The 18,391-nt window shown below is 32.8% G+C and overlaps 1 pseudogene; it reads left to right on the plus strand.

Annotated features, from left to right (window-relative positions):
* The first annotated feature begins 208 nt into the window (after nucleotides 1–208).
* On the plus strand, nucleotides 209–10,179 carry LOC107845018 (annotated as a pseudogene).
* Nucleotides 10,180–18,391: the final 8,212 nt, after the last annotated feature.

Consider the following 18,391-nt stretch of genomic DNA (forward strand, 5'->3'; position numbering starts at 1 on the left):
AAATTATGTACAAATTTATTTTTTAAAAAATTTATTGGGATAAAATAAATATTTTGATTTTATTAAAAATAAAAAACACTCAAAATTAGAGGATGAATATAATGTTACCCAAATTGACCTTGGCTTGACCACACTCGAGCATTCTTGAAATTGCAAAAAGATAAATTTCCTTGATAATTTTGGTTTGAAACATTGATGAAAATTTTCATGCTGCGGGGTTAAATACAATACCACTTCCACTATTATCCATTTGAAGGGGAACAATCCAAATCTTGTTTTATTAGTGGGAGATGTTACGTATGCTAACTTGTATCTTACAAATGGAACTGGTTCAGATTGCTATTCTTGCTCATTCTCAATACTTCAATACATGAGACATATCAACCTCCGTGGAACTATTGGGGAAGCTGAGAACCTAAATCCTTTTTTCCCATTCAAAATTTTTCTTTACACATCTCGAGTAAAGTAATAATACATGATTCCAACATTTGCAGCCTATCGTTGAAAGTGCATCATCATTGCCATTTTACTATTCTTTTAATGCGGGAGGCGTACTTCATCATGCTCGAGGGACATGTCACCTATAATAAATCAGGTAAACTAAAGTTCAACCCATCTTCAATTTTGTAAGTCTTTCCCCTTTGTTATGCTTTTAGTCAACTTCAACAAATTATCTCAAATCATTTATCAACTGGTTTTTATCATGTTTTCATTTCTTTGCGGTTCTACTAAATTTAGTAAAAATATTATGATTTTGTAAGTTTATGATTACAGATGATCAATACAAGTGGTTGGAAGGACCTGACTAATGTTAATAGCACAGTAACTCCATGGTTGGTTGCCACTTGGCATCCTCCTTGGTACTCTACTTACACGGCACAATATCGATAAGCTGAATGCATGAAGGTAGCGCTGAAAGAGTTGTTGTACGATTATGGTGTGGATTTAATCTTCGATGGATACGTAAGTACAAAACTAATATACCGATATTCGAGAGCACATAAACTACTCTGTACCATTCTAGGTGCAGAAATGAATGTTCATTTTGTCATTTTGTCATTTTGTCATAAACACATATCTATGAATCAAAAATATTGATAAATTGACGAAATCTATAGGTTCATGCCTATAAAAGGATCAACAGAATGTATAACTATAAACTGGATCCTTGCGGTCCAATTTATATAACTATTGGTGATGGTGGAAACCGAGAGAAGATGGCCATAGAATATGCTGATGAGCCTGAAAAATGTCCTGAACCAACTAGCACACCAAACAAATTTCTGGTCGAATTCCGTGCCTATAATTTTACATCAGGTCCAGCAGTTGGCAGCTTTTGCTGGGATCAACAATCTGAATATAGTGCATATAGAGAAAGTAGCTTCGGACATGGGATACTCGAGGTAAATATATATTTCTTTCACCATAAAAATTAGAATCACTGGTAAAAACATCTAAACACTCACTTTTTTTGCGAGTTTCACACCTTAACTATCCATTGTTTCTTTTACCTTCCTAAACTATCACGTTTTCATGAGTTTCATACCTTAATTATCCATTGTTCTATTTGTATACCTAAACTATCACTCCCTTTATATTAAAAGACACGTCGATACTGAATTGGCCAAATATTGTTCCCAATCTAACTCTAAATGTTGATCCTTCTTTTATTTTTTTTTGTCGAGAAGATGATGTTTCTTTGGTAGAAAATATCTTGGATGCAGCAAAGGAGGAGTATGCAGATAAGGCTCAAATTCATGCACTATATTTTTCAGACAGTTGTTGTTTCTGCTTGATTTCTTGCTACCTTGCGATGTACGTGAATTATGTATGTACTGGCTCTTTTTCTTTTTTCTAATGTGTGTATATATGTTTACCTAGGAAGAAGTGCAAGACGCGTATATCTAAATTACACTTTATCTTTGACATTTATATACCCAAAAGAAGATATGTGCTCAGTTAGTGTGCTTTAGTTTTGTTGCTTTGGTTAAATGTTACTTTCTGTTTTATCTCTTTGATTGATTGCTTCTAGCAGGGAACGAATCTTGTGTTGTTTGTTATAATGGATTTTCTTTGTTATTGTCATTAGGAATTTCTGAGGGGGTTTTCACTATGGTGGTGGGCCCGGGGGGGGTCATTTTTCTGTGAAAAGCTGACGATTTTTCCCCAAATTTTGGTAAAATTATGCCAAAAGTTGACCGGTCCTTTGTGTTTTTTTGCTGGCTGTTGTGATGGGTATTCTTCATTGTTCTCATTTTTTTGATTTAGTTAGTAATTTAAGAAGGGTTTTCTTCACTATGAGGTTGGTCATTTCCCTGTGAAAACTAAGAATTTTTTCTAATTTTTTATTGTTTGTATAGTGGATGTTCGTCATTGTTGTCATTATTTAATTTGGATAGTAATATCTGAGGGGTTTTCTTCAGTATGTGGTTGTTTTTTGGGTCATTTCCCTATGAAAAGTTGAGGATTTTCTTCCAATATTTTACTATTTTATGTAATAGGTATTTGTTTGGATATTGCTGAAAATTTTCACAATTTTCTAGGATTATTATTTGTATAATGGGTATTAGGAGTATATACTTGAGCTATGATGGAAATTTTTGTTCTTTCATTTTACTTTCACAATTTATTTCTATTTTTTCTGTTTAAAGTTTTCGTTTTCTAGCTTTTCGTGGGAGGGGATTTCAATAGGCATATTGGGTATTTGTCGAGAGGTTATGATGATGTGCATGGCGATTTCAGTTTTGGTGAGCGGAATGAAGGAGGAACTTCTCTGATGGATTTTTCTAGGGCTTTTGGGTTGTGGATAACAAATTCGAGCTTTCCGAAGAAGGAGGATCACCTTATTACATTTCATAGTTCAGTGGCCAAGACTCAAATAGACTTTTTGCTTCTTAGAAAAGGGGATAGAGCGGTATGTAAAGACTGTAAAGTCATACCTAGCGAGAATCTCTCGACTTAACATAGGTTGTTGGTGATGGACTTGGTTATCAATAAGGGAAAAAAGAAGAGAAGTAGGGAGGAGCGACCCACGATTAAGTGGGGGAGCCTGACTTTGGCTAGTGCTTTGGAGATGGAAGAGAAGTTGAAGAGTAGGAGGGCTTGGGAGAGTAGAGAGGGGTAAATAATATGTGGGAGATGACTTCCAGTTGCATTAGGGAGACCGCTAGAGGGTGTTGGGTGTCTTGAGAGGTCGATCTGGCAAACATCGAGGAGACTGGTGGTGGAACGAAGAGATCAAGAGAAAGGTAGAGTCTAAGAAGGTGGCTTATGCTAAGTTGGTTGGGAGCAAGGATGATGAGGAAAGACAAAAGAATAAGGATGAGTATAAGGTTGCTAGAAGAGAGGCTAAGTTAGCGGTTACGGCGGCTAAGACAACAACTTTTGAGAGTTTGTATGCGACTTTAGAGGAGAAAGACGAAGATAAGAAGTTGTATAGGATGACCAAGGCCAGGGAGTGGAGGGCTCGTGATCTTGACTAAGTGAAGTGTATCAAAGGAGAGGATGGTATAGTATTGGTTGAGGATGCCCTCATTAGGGAGAGATGGCAGTCCTATTTTTATAAACTTTTGAACGACGAGAGGGACAAAGGTTCTGTGTTGGGAGACTTGAAGATATCTGAAGAGGGTCGCGATTATAGTTATTGTAGGCGCATCGAGGTTAAGGAAGTCAAGGAAGCTATTCGCAGGATGCGGTGGGGTAGGGCGACGGGGCCAGACGAGATTCCAGTAGACTTTTGAAAGAGCACTAGCGGGGCAGGTCTGGAGTGGTTGACAAGGCTGTTTAACATTATTTTTAGAGCTGCTAAGATGCCTTAAGCATGGAGGTGGGGCATGATTATTCCAAGTATAAGAAAAAGGGAGACATTCAAAATTGTAACAACTATAAAGGTATTAAGTTGTTGAGTCATACTATGAAGGTTTGGGAAAGGGTGGTAAAGTTGCGGATGAGGAGGATCGTGACGATCTCTGAGAATCAGTTCGGTTTCATGCTTGGTCGCTCGGCCACTGAGGCCATTCTCCTTGTGAGGAGATTAGTGGAGCAGGTTCAAGAGAGGAAGAAGGACTTGCACATGGTGTTTATTGATCTAGAGAAGGCATATGACAGAGTTTCCAGGGAGATTCTGTGGAGGTGCTTGGAGGCTAGAGGGGTACCTGTGGCGTATATTAGATCGATTCAGGATATGTATGATGGTGCGAAGACTCGTGTGAGGACGGTATGTAGGGATTCGGAGCACTTCACAGTTTTGATAGGATTGCACCAGGGATCGACTCTTAACCCGCTTCTATTTACCTTGGTGATGGATGTTTTAACGCGACATATTCAAGGGGAGGTGCCTTGGTGTATGTTATTTGCAGATGATGTGTTTCTGATCGACGAGACTCGGGGTGAAGTTAATGATAAGTTGGAGGTTTGGAGACAGATGCTTGAATCTAAAGATTTTCAGTTAAGTAGAATAAAAACGGAGCACTTGGAGTGTAAGTTCAGTAATAGGTCGCAAGAAGATGGAGTGGTTGTGAAACTAGACTCTCAGGCCATCCAGAAGAGGGAGAGTTTCAAGTATCTGGGGTATAATTCAGGGTAATGGTGAGATTGACGAGGATGTCACGTATCGTATTGAGGCAGGGTGGTTGAAGTGGAGGCTCTCTTTGGGAGTCCTTTATGATAAGAAGGTGCCCCCGAAGCTTAAAGGTAAGTGCTATAGAGTGGTAGTCCGGACGGCTATACTGTATGGAGCGGAGTGTTGGCCAGTTAAGAACTCCCACATCCAAAATGTGAAGGTGGCGGAGATGCGAATATTGCGATGGATATGTGGACATACCAGGAAAGATAGGGTGAGGAATAAGATTATTCGGGAGAAGGTGAGAGTTGCCTCGGTGGAGGATAAGTTGCGAGAAGTGAGGCTATGTTGGTTCGGGCATATTATGAGGAGGGGCCCTGATGCTCCAGTGCGGAGGTATGAGACTCTGGCTATGGATGGTTTTGAGCGGGCTAGAGGTAGATCGAAGAAATATTGGAGGGAGGTGATTAGGCATGATATGGAGCAATTACAGCTTTCAGAGGACATGACCCTTGATAGGAAGGTGTGGAGGACGTGGATTAGGGTAGAGAGTTAGGGGGTGGGAGCGCGGCGATAGTAATAGGGGAGTGCTCCTTTGGGTCTGGAGTTTCTGGTTCGTAGTGTTGGGGCTGTAGTTTTTGGGGTTAGTGGTGTTGGGTTTTTTGCATCCCATACTAGTTTATTATGCACTTATCTTTTGTGTTTGTTATACTATTAGTTTGTTTTGTGTACCATACTAGTTTGTATCCACTTACTTTTTGTATTTGTTATACTGTTATTGGTCCTAAGCTGGGGGTCTATCGGAAACAGCCTCTCTATTTCTTTTGAGGTAGTGGGATGGTCTGCGTACACTCTACCTACACTGGGTATGTTGTTGTTGTTGTAAAGTTTTCATTTTCTGCTCTGGGTATTATGCAATTGTCTTATTTTCACGCAGACATCTCATTTGATGATGTAATAATTGACCCCTCTTTAAGTGTAATTTCTTCACTATTTGTTTTGTTCTTCTAAAACTTTTATCATCTATACAAATTTTAATGGTAATTGCTTGCAGTATACCCCTGCAATTGATATATGGAGCATAGGCTGCATTTTTGCTGAAGTTCTCACTGGGAAGCCGCTTTTTCCTAGAAAAAATATAGTTCACCAACTGAATTTAATGACTGATCTGCTTGGAACGCCTTCAATGGATACAATTTCTCGTGTATGAACGTGTTTAAAATCATATTTAAATTTTTGACCATTTTTTCCTCAAAACAACTTTTTCTCATTAGTACTTTTTGTGGCTGTTACAGCTGCGTAATGACAAGGCTAGGAGAAAGCTAACTAGCACGAGAAAGAAAACTTGTTTTTTTTGCCCAAAATTTTTCAAATGCCGATCCTTTGTCCCTAAACCTCTTTAAAGGTTACTTGCTTTCAACCCCAAGGACCGACCCACTGCTGAAGAGGTTCGTTGTATCATGATGATTGTTGTTGTATCTCGATACCCAACCCAACACTTCATCTTTATGCGGAGTCGGTATCTTTGAACCAACGAAAGCCATTTGCTCAGTTAGTTTTGTTTCTTTGATTAAGTGTTACTCACTATTTTATCTATTTGATTGATTGGTTGTAGTGGTGTTTTGGTTATTGCCCAAACTGATACACAAAGGGGAAAAAGATAGAAATGCCCCCAAGGTAAGGCTTTTAGCATGAAGTTGAACTACTGTGATATAATAAAAGCGGAAAAAATAAAATAACACATGCAGCCATAGCTTCCAAAATCTGGTGCCAACAGTATAAGAACTACTAATATAATTTTGAAGTAAAATACATCAAAAAATCAACCACAAAGGAAAATATTTATCTCCGAACACTAATAAAGACATAACTAATGCAAAAAAATGGAGGTGAACTCCGGACGTATGAATGTCCAACCGCTACCTTGAGAAATCTGAAGGTGCTCAAAATCAACCAATTTGAGGCGCACTTGAACTTAAAACTGCATCGAAAGGGTGAATTAGGAGTGAGTACGATTCACTTGTACTCAGTAGGTATCATAGGCCGATCAAGCAAAGTAGAAAATAAAGTATATAAAATACACATTAAGGGCATATCACCTGCAATCAGAAAATATCCCACAACGGTATCCCATACCGCTTGCACTAACAGTTCGAATATATTACAACACACCAAGATATAGAACACAGGTATACATTATGTCACATATAAGTAGAACAAGGGAGAATATGTAGATACAAGATCATCAAATACAAACAAAGGAAGGTAAGACAAATTCATAGATGACAAGTCAATATGACAATACAACACAACATAAACACAATAAAGTAAGTGTAATATATACGATGATGATGATGTTGATGCACGAGGTCGTCGCACAACCTCCGGGATCATAGCACAATCTCTGTATACACCTATGGAGCTAAAGCTTCTCGACATAAAACCCATGGGGGGTTCGTCAACCCATATACAATCCACATATCTCCCTTCCAGCACATTCCTCGGAAAGAGTTTTATAAGATGTTAGAATATCTCCTCCCTGACAGATCCCTCGAAAAGAGTTTTAAAAAGGTATTGCTAGTGTTACTCAGGTGTTGTCACGGTGGTACCAATGTTTCATGAATGAGTATGATATGAGGATGTAATACTCACAACCAACCACAAAGAGTATTTTCACAACCAACCACATGATATAGTTCCACAACCAACCACAATGATACATTTCCACAACCATATGAATCAATGTCTACTAATTATTTTCGTTTCATCCATGAATTTCCACAGATCTCATGCACCAACAAGTATAAATATATCACAATACACCAATGATATCATATTAGGCATTTCAATAATACAGTATAATTATTTATATGTATTTAGGGCTATCAACATCACATAGGACTCTGCATAGTCACACATATCACATAATATCTCAATTTCGACAATTACATCACATATAGGCTCCACACGGGCACAACACATAGATAATCATTATTCATGATTAGTTCCCACCCTTAAAATGTATTTTGTACTATTATTTACTACCCAGCCAGTCTGAAAGAGCTAAGTCATAACCTTCTCAAAAGTCGAAACCGGTCCGTTATACTTTGAACCCATGACCTTACTTTTCATGAACGATCTCGAACTTTACTTAAAATATCAAATATGAAATCTATGTGTCAAAACAACACCAACAACACCCATGTTGACTACTTTTGGTTTTGGGTCAAAATGGAACCCCCGAAACGAATTTTCGAAAAAAAAAGGGCAAATCAAAACTTTATTTTAAAAATATGTTCCCCATAGTTTTGGGGAACCTACATCTGAAAACTCAAGTCATATCGAGTAAAAAACGAGGTTCAAATTGACGAAAAATCATTTTTGAGTTTTACCGGATAAAATCTTTGAAATTCGGATTAAAATAAAAAATCGGAGTTGTTTTGAAGGTTAAATTGATGAAAAACTAGTAATTATAAGATAAAAATATTATTTAAGTGAAAAGGAGTGAAATGGAGGTTTAAAATCAATCTTTAAGATTTTTGAGAAATTAATCAAGAAATTACTAAGAAAAGGGCGAATTCTTAATTTAAATCCGTAATAAAATCAAGAAATTTATGTTAATCTAGATTCCCAAACTCCCACGAGCTTCACTTTTAAGCTCCCACACTATTTTAAGGTTTAGCTCCCAAGAGGCAAGATAAAAAATAAGCAAAAATAGGTCCAAAATTGCTATTATTATTGTAGATTTTTCTGCACAAATATAGCTGAAAACCTGTTTTTCTCAAGTCAATCTAGACTTCGATGGGTGTTCGAAATTCGTTTGGAGTCCGATATATGCAAATCACACTAACTTTTCGACGTTTTGAACGCATTAGCAAAGTCATTTTTTCAAAAAAAAAAAAATCATTTTCAAAAAGTTGACCTCCAAAATTTGAAATTATAATTTTCCAAATTAAGGATCGAAATGAGATTTAAAAGCCGTAAAATCATACCAAACATGCTAACATCCTAAAATCGATATTCCAGATCTGCTGGAGAAGTCGAATTTTTCATCCGAGGTCACTTCGATCAAATGTGAGTCCCATACCCATATTTTCAATTTCCAACTTTCCGACCAATAGGTCGAAATGAGTTTGGTTGCAATAGGACCCGAACCAAAGATCTAGCTAGCCTAAAATAACGTTCTTGAAACAATAAAAAAATCACAATATCGCATAAATGGTACCAAAATGCATCTGGAACTATGTCAATCACCCCACACTCCAAAAATACTATAATGCAACTACGGAGAGGGATAAAACAGTCACATCACACAAACTCACAAATTTAACATATTTTATCAAATTTTTAGGTCATTACAAAGAATTGGATTCGTTAAACAAACTTGAAATCTTTAATTTCTATGTTTATTATAGCTTGATATTAGTTTTGTAATGTAAGTCCTGGTGTCATCAGTAAAGTTGTTATTCACAAATATGTACTATATATGAACAACGTACTGTAAATATCAGACATCTATAAAATTCAACCTATTTTGTAATTGTTATAAAGGAAGCCTATGTTGCAGTTCCAATCTTATGTTATAGATGAATCAAAATCTACTTAAACAATAACTTTAAAAATTTAAATTTTTGTATAAATCTATACAATATTTAACCCAAAATGCAAGCACAAGCCTCCAACATCTAGTTTTATTAGAAGCATCATAGTGTTAGTGTTGTAAGTTTCAACTTTGCTTCGAACATGGCACACCATGACCCGTATGAATTGAAAAAATTCATTTTGTGTCTTGCACAATTAACATTAATTGTGTAATATTTTTTTTATCTCACAATTTAGTGACCCCCCAAAATCTCACATAATTAGTGTGTTAATTGTGCAAAACTCAAAAAAAACTTTTGGAACAATCCACACTTTGTTAGAAACTCATATTGAGTGTTCTTTGTAATAGAAAGTTTTGTGTACATCCACTAGAGTAGTGTTGGAAAACACTTTCTGTGAGCCTTTTTTTGTGAGTGAATTATGATGTTATTCTTTGAAAAATATTTTGGGGATAATTAGAGTTTCTCTAATTTTGTACTCTTTCGTTTTTGTATTGATTGTATAGTAAACTTGTTCATTTTGTTGTGGACATAGATAAAATTGATCGAGACACGTTAAATTTGCGTATCTCTTTTTTTTGTTCCAACTTACAGTTGTTATTGTCTTTCTTATTTTCATTTATGTCATTTGCTTAGCCAAATTTCGCACTATCCCAGATTGCCAATCCTAATAAAGTGATATCAAAGCTGAATTTAATCGGGTTAGTTTCAACAGTCAAGATGACTCAAATGAAGATTTTTGTTGAGAATAATTTTGGATCTATTGAGGAGAGGCTTGTTGATTCAAATTGTTTGCGTTATATGTCTTCTAACAGGGACTTATTTTCTACATATAATTTTGTTGGAGATGGAGTTTCCTGTACTATGTTGGGATCATCAACTGTTGCAGATGTTACTACAAATCAAATTTATCTGATTTTGGCGTCATCAATTTGTGACATAGGCCCATTGGGGCTTTTTGAGAGGTGGAGCAAAATTGCTATGCTATCCAAATCAGGCCAAAATAAAGATTTGTAAGATGTGTCTTTATTTGACATGTGCTAATTTACATTGTCACATATATTTCTTGGAGCCAATATATTATTATGTGATAGAGAAAATTTGATCATTTATTATTTTCTCTATTATAAACTTGGAGCCAAGTATTGCTCCTATAAAAGGAGAGTTATTTTTTCACATTAATCATCCAACTTTTTGATAGTAATATAGAATAATTTTATATATCCGATAGAGTTAGTATTGAGAAATATTACGCGTGAATCTATTTTTTAGAGTGATATTTGTGAGGTTATTCTCTTGAAATATATTTTGAGATAATTAGAGTGTCATCTCTAATTTTATACTCTCTTTGGATCATTCCATTTTTTGTTAGAAACTCAAATTCAATGTGCTTTTTAATAGAGTTCTCTGCATATCTGCTAGAGTAGTTGTTAGGAAACACTTTGTGCAAACCTCTTTTTGTGAGTGAATTGTGAGGTTATACTCTTGGGATATATATTGGGGATCATTAGAGTATCGTCTCTATTTTTGTATACTCTTGTTTGTGTATTTGTTGTTGTAGTAAACATGCTTCTTTTGGTTGTGGACATCGGTCAAATTGACCGAATCACATTAGATCCACATACCTCCTTTTCCCCTCAATTTACGGCTGTTGTCGTCTTTCTTATTGTCATTATATCATTTGCTTAGCTAAATTTTATATAATTTTAAATTTCCGATCCTAACACCATCCTTAAAGAATATCTAGACTGTGGATAAAAAGACTTCATCCGCTTTGTCAGAATTTTCAATGATCGATACATGAGTCATCGTGTCTCCAAATTTGCTTTCGCTATATGGAGAAATTCATACCTCTCGTAAACTAGTATTTATGATTATGAAGTACTACAGTTAAAAATTACTTTTATAAGAAGCATCATAGTTGTTAGCGTTGCAGATTAATTTTATTAGAATCATTATAGTGTTAGTGTTGCAAGTTTCAACTTTACTTCGAACATGACGCATCATGATCCCAATGAATTGAAAAAATCTATTTTGCGTCTTGCACAATTAACACTAATTGGGTAGGAGTAATATTCTTTTTATCCCACAATTTAGTGACCCCAAAAAATATCACATAATTAGTGTGTTAATTGTGCAAAACTCAAAATAAATCTTTTGGATCAATCCAGTGTTTTGTAATGATCCTGGTTAATGATATAATATTATTCTCCTTTAAAAAGAAAAAGAAAAGAAGAATGTTGAATAGATACAAACAGATGATAAATTTCACGTAATAACTCTTCTATGTCTTTATTGGTGCTATATTTTAAGGAATTTTTTTGGTTTTCCAAGGTATACCCACAGTCGGCAGCCATGAGACTAATTCTCCGTTCCTCTGTCAGCGCACTAAGTGGTAGGGAACTGGCCACAGAGTTTGCTTCATTCGCCAGAGGCGAGGATTGAACCCCCGAGCTCTTGCTTAAGGGACATGGCGCTGAATCACCATGCCAACTCTAATGGTTATATTTTAAGGAATTGAATATGCATACAATGGAAACCCTCCCAGAAACAAGTATTCACTCCGTTCCATTTTACTCGTTCCAAATTTTCTAATTTGATTTCTCATTTTACTTGTCATTTTTCATTAATCAAGACAAGATAATTTTTTTTCTTTTTTTATCCTTAATATTAATTATTTTTTCTCCAAATTAAAATATAAACATCATTTAATAGGGATAATATGGTAAAATAGTCATGCTATTAATTATTATTTTTTAATTAATATAAAATATCAAATTGGAATAAGTAAAATAAAATGGAGGGAGTAAGTTATTCCAATTCTAGTAAAACCTTATAGTATATCTTGGCAAAGAAAAAAAAGGAATTAGAAAGAAAAGCATGAGAAAGAACAAAAAAAGTAGTATGCCCTGCTTTTGAGTTTTGATATGGAGTATAACAAAACAAAAAAAGTAGTATGCCCTGCTTTTGAGTTTTGATATGGAGTATAACAAAATAACAATATATAAAGTAAAATTTTACAAGTGATGTTTAGAGATGTAAAGGAAACGTCGAATTTTACCACTAGCTCGATAAAGAAGCTGTTTTCGAAAGACCGCTCATAATTATTAAATTTTGAATAATTATTAGAGTAGAATTCATAATTTTAACAGTATAATAAATTTAAAATTTTAATATGAAAAATTTAAAAATTAGACCTATTAAAATTTAAGTCAGGAATATGTTAAGATATAAACACCAAATGATACGTTAAAAATGTAATTTTCATTGAAATATCTCTTTTATAATGTACAAACAAAAAAAATAATATATAAAAATCTAAACCTAAAAGGGGAAAATCTATTTAGCAACGGTGAGAAGGGGCGGCTATGGCTGCACTATAGAACAAGCAAAGTCAAATACCACAGCTATTAGAAAGAGCAAACACACACACACACGCCAGGAAAAATATATTTCTTTAATATTATCTTTCAGGTTTTTTCGTACTTGATTTACCGACATTTTTTTCTTTATGAACATAAGTCTTTTTCACTCAATTATAAGTTTCAAATGCCAATTTAAAAAGAAAGCTAGTAGCTTTCTTGACCTAGGAACTTCAACTTTATATTTTAAAAATAAATGGTTTGTTCAATGTATAGTGGAAATGATGGTACAAATTGAGTAATCCTTTTCAGAATATACCGACTAAGGTTATTTTTTATGATAATGTTGTGGAGCACATGTTGTGGATAATCCAATAATAAGAAGAGTGATGCATTGTGACAGTATTTGGATTGATAATATCTTAAAACAGCCATTTAACTTAATGAACAAGTAGGGAAAACAAAATCAACACCCATTGTAGTGGGATTGTTCTATTAGAGGGTTGCCTTAGAAACAAGTTAATATTTAATATACATAAATTTAAATTTAATCGAATTTCAATATGAGAGTTAGACTTTTGAGAAATTATGATCTCTTAACCGTTAATTACAAAATGAATAATTCTTTCAAAATTTTACTGTATAAAAGTAAGGATTTTTTTGAAAAGTCCATAAAATCAAAAAATAAAATAAAATATAAGTGGCCTACTAAATATATCAATTCTCTGAATCGCAATTCTTTTGGAGAAAAGAACATTCTATAATACTTTTTAAAATAAATAGCCCAAGTTTGATATCTTTTCAAAAAGTGGTCAGTCGGATATACTATTTTCACTTTATAGTCATTTTCTATTTTGGGTCATTTTGGCCCACGTAGTTCAGATACAGTTAATATATAATATTGATACAGTCCATATACAATATTGATACCGTTTTCAACTTGGGTCATTCGACTTTTTTAAAAATATTTCAGTTTTTTTTTTTTGCTATAAATTTTTTAACTAAAAAAATATTCTCTTTTTTTTTATTATTTTAAAATAATAATTAAATATAATTATATAAAAATGATATAATTGTTATATAACATACATATTCATATAAGATATATGTATCAAATATGTATATGTATAAAATATATAAATATATATATATAGAGAAAGTGTATCAAATTTATATAATTGTTGCATAAAATGTGTAAAAAATATGTATAATTATTGTATAAATTGTATATCAAAACTGCATAATTTTCGTATGAAATATTTATATATATAAGATATGTATAGAAATTATATAAAAGGAGTGTAGAAACGGTATAAAATAGGCCAGAAAATTGAAACGGCTAGAAAGTGGAATTTAAATTTCATGGTCATTTTCATAAAAATAGTTTAATTTGAAGTGTCGTTTCTATCCTGTCCCCATTTCTTTTTTCAAAAAAGTAGTAATAACACCGATCATGCAATATTATAAGCTCCAAAAAAGCAATTCAACGAGAATTTAAGTTATATATTGTTAGAACATACACAACGAAAATCTACAAGATTAATATAACTTACATAGTATCTAGATAACATAACAAAACTAAAATCAGAAAACTTACCCCTTGAAGCTTTCACACAACTCGCTCAATACCTTGTTTGATAAGTCTGCTGCCTTTTACTACTTTCTGATTAACTTTATTAATCAACTTTGTGTGGGCAAATATTTTGGAATTGGAGAAGGATGATTGAATCAGAAATCAGTCTCTACTTATTCCCACTTTCAACTGGATAAGGAAGGACGGGAGACAAACATTTTGGCTCTTTATTATGACCTTAAAGCCATAAAATGATTTTAGCCTTAATACACCATTTAATGTCAAAATATTTTTCAGCTTTAAATTTGTTACAATGCCAAAATTGATTTTTAATTCTTTTATTCCTTATTTACAAAAGATCAGTAAATATTACCTCTTCTATTACTCTTTTTCTTTTTCAAATTTGATTAGTTAATCAGAATAGTAGGAACCACAGATTGTTTAACTGAGGATTCCAATTATGATATTAATTTGGCGATGAAAGAATTATCATATCATAATAAATTATAAATTATTCCACTAAAAATCTATAATTGCACTCATCGGTTAATTTCAAAATCTATCATTACATCTTATTTAACTCTCCATTTTAGAATTACCGACACCAATCAATTAAATTAAATTCTCTGAAAATTTTAGCTCATTGATTAATTTAATCCTTTATTTATAATGCTTAACTTATTTCATATGACAGATATAAGATCCACCTGCAGGGTTTTCACGTGAAAACTTATAAGCAACCATAAAGAGGTGTCTTCTATCTCATGTTCGAGATATGGTTCTATTAACTAATTCATATTTCACTAAGTAATTTGCCATCATCCAATCTATTATGAATATATATTGACTCATAAAAGAGTCTCACCTTTTAATAGATTACAACAATAAATCAAACCACATAGATCATAATAATTATATCAAGATCAAGAGTATAAGTGCACGCAATGGTCTGGATAAGTTATTTATTAATATTCAAAACATAAATAAATAGTATCTCTTACTGGTCTGTTCAATACATACGAAATGCATTAGCACAAGAAGTCGAAATATTACCACTCTCATAATTAAGATCAAATTATAGTTAATCTTGTGTTACAATCATCAAGTTGTTTGTCCTACCTCATCTTTGATTGTGAACATTAATTTATTACTTATAAGGACCGACAATTTTAATCTTTGGTGCATGAGTTAAAATACTTCATACACAAAATTATCTACTATATAAGTAAATGACACATATATTAACTATGATCTATTCAAATAAAGATTTTATTAATATAATAAATTATCTTTACATGAAATATAAAAATATAATAATATAATACAAGCTGATTAATAGCATATCCTAATATATATTTCTTGCACCACCATTAATTTACATATTTCAACCTTTCATAACATATTTAAATTTGTGTAAAATGTACCAAAATGTCTTTTAATCTTGTGATCCTAAACATGTCATGTGGGAAGTTGAAATTAAAATATTAAAAAAAAGTAGATCATTCTTTTTTAAACAGAGATAGTAGAAATTAATTATGGTGGTGATGACGGGGCGGAGGAGGGGGAGGGAATTCTTTTTCATTGGACTATTAAAGGATTTTAAAAAGTTAATTAAAGGATTGAATTTCTAGAGAAAAAACAAATTGTTGCAGTTCTCTTGGGTTCAAGTTGGACGGAAGGAGTTGACTTTATTTAACAGAGAAGGATTTAATTGCAAAAAAGAAAAAAAAATCTATTTACAAGTTTAAAATGATTAATTACCTCCTTATGGAAAAGATTTTTTTTTGGCCATATACTGAACAAAATATTGAGTAGTAAATTGAATAGGTTAGTGGAAAAAAAATATAAAAGATTCGTATGTGCAATGCCACATATTAACTCATTTTACTGCTAAAAAATTCACACAGAGGATGAATGTACTAGAGATGAAAGTACTTAGATGAATGTGTTGACATATTGAAAACGAAGATACACAAGTAAAAATTAGAGTAATAAAGTGGTGAACAAGATGCAGAAAGCAAGATTGAAATAATTTAAATATATAAAGAGAAAGAACACAGATGCCTCAATGAGAAGGTGTGAGAGGGCTAACATTATTAAGCTTAAGGAGAGGTAAAAGTAGATAGAAAAAAATTGAGGAAAGGTAATTAAATATGTACATTTTCAGCTCACCAAGAAAATGATCATTAATAAAATGAAGATCGAGAATTAAAATAGAAAGTTTGGAGATAATCAAACAATTTTATCTCGGAGAACTCACTCTAGGGCTACCTTTCACCGTTGATAGGCATGGTTCAAAGTGCTAGCTATATGCTTCCTCTTCTAGAACAGGGGCAATCTAGTCAGATTTTCCCTTTTAAAAATGTCACTTGAGTTTTTCCTAGCAAAATAAGTCTATAAGTCATTGTAATTTGTAGTGATGTTATTGGTCTGATATTTTTTAAGGTATTAAAATGCTATACAGAGTAGGGGTGGACATGGTATGATATAGTAAGATATTTAAAATTTCGGTACGGTAATTTTGGTATTTGTTTTTTTTTTTAAATATTATACCATTACTATATCATATTAATTCGGTATGGTTTGATATTTTGACGTTTGGTTTCGATATTTTACGGTATGGCAATCGGTAACCATAGTTTGTTAACTTTAACAATATATACTCTTATACTAGAGTATTATTATTTCGACTTTTCAAAAACATCTCTTAATTGTATCATAAAAATGCATTACACATCTAGAAATATTGAAAAAAAAATACAAATAATTCATTTTATTAGTCAATTACACCAAAAAGATATTTCAATCAAGATAGAGTAGCGAAAGTTTCAAAGTCTAAATATTTTTATACTAATACTAAGTTTTTATTTTTTGTATATATATATATATATAAAAGTTACTTATGTAACTATATATACTTCGGTATTTCGGTATGTAATTTGTAAATACCGTATACCATACCATATACTAAAAAAAATTAAAATGTATATCATATATCATACCAAATACCATAATACCAAAAATCACGGTATTAAAAATTTCGATTCGATATATACCATACCATGTCCACCCCTAATACAGAGCCCTCCTACAAGGTTCCTTAGATATCAGTATTTTCCTTCTCTTTATCTCTCAAAGCATGGTTCGAGCTTAGAACAACCAGAGGTAGATCCACAATTTGGAACCTCCGGGTGCCACCCTATTTTGAACAATAACGTATACTCCGTACAATATTTTAGGATAGCAGAGTCAATATTCACAAAGTAAACTATAATTATATATATCAACAAAAGTTGGTATAGCATGAAGGCTTGCCTAGTTGGTGTCATTAAGGGTTTTATTAAAAGAGGTCAAGGGTTCTACTCTACATAACTGCATTTTATTTTTTAATGAGAAAGCAGAAAGTATAATGCTAAAAAATTAATTTAAAAAAGAGTCCTAAGTTGGGTTCGTTTTTTTAATGAAAAAGTAAAAAGTATAATGCTAAAAAAGAGTCCTAAGCTAGGTTCGAACCCGCGCTACTGGGTAAAACCCAATCGTCTCAACCACTTGCACCGTTAACTCACTTTGTAGTGTGGGTGCCAAGCATAATAATTATACGCTAACTGATACATATATACAAATATACATATAAATATACAAAATTTCAATCGAGAAGTACGGATGCCGTGACACCCCAATCCACCTACATAGATTCGCCCCAGAGAACAGCTAATCTGTTTCCTCTTACTATTAATATGACAATTGTTGTTCTATTACTATCCTATTCCTTAATTGTATTACTACTCATTTTTTTTTTTTTAACTTAGGTTATCTTTACTATTTTAGTTGTTAGTATTTTTTTTCTTTAATATTATTTTACCACCATAATCTTTGCTTTTGTATTTGTCAAACATATTTTTAATTTTTTTAATTGAGAATCTATTAAAAATAATTTTTCTATCTGAGAAGATATGAGTAAATTCTGTCTTTTCCTAAATTTGGTTTGTGGAATAACACTTAGTTTGTCATTATTAACGTTGGACTACTTGAGTTCTAAGTATTATTTTTAATGAACTTTCCTTGTAATTTAATGAGGAACCGCCTCTTTAAAGTAAAGAAAGAGTTTCTTGTTGGCATACTTGCAGAGAGCAGCAAAGTTTGAATTTCACATTTGACAGATTAATTGCACCTTCATATTTATTTGTGGCATGATAGTTAGTTTTTACCTTTTAAGACAGGGACCTAATTGAGTGAGCATGTTACCTAATCATTGCTAAACAGTAATCTGATCGTCAACTAGGTATTTAATTAA

The sequence above is a fragment of the Capsicum annuum genome, chromosome 10 (assembly GCF_002878395.1).
Source record: "Capsicum annuum cultivar UCD-10X-F1 chromosome 10, UCD10Xv1.1, whole genome shotgun sequence".
NCBI classification, from domain to species: domain Eukaryota; kingdom Viridiplantae; phylum Streptophyta; class Magnoliopsida; order Solanales; family Solanaceae; genus Capsicum; species Capsicum annuum.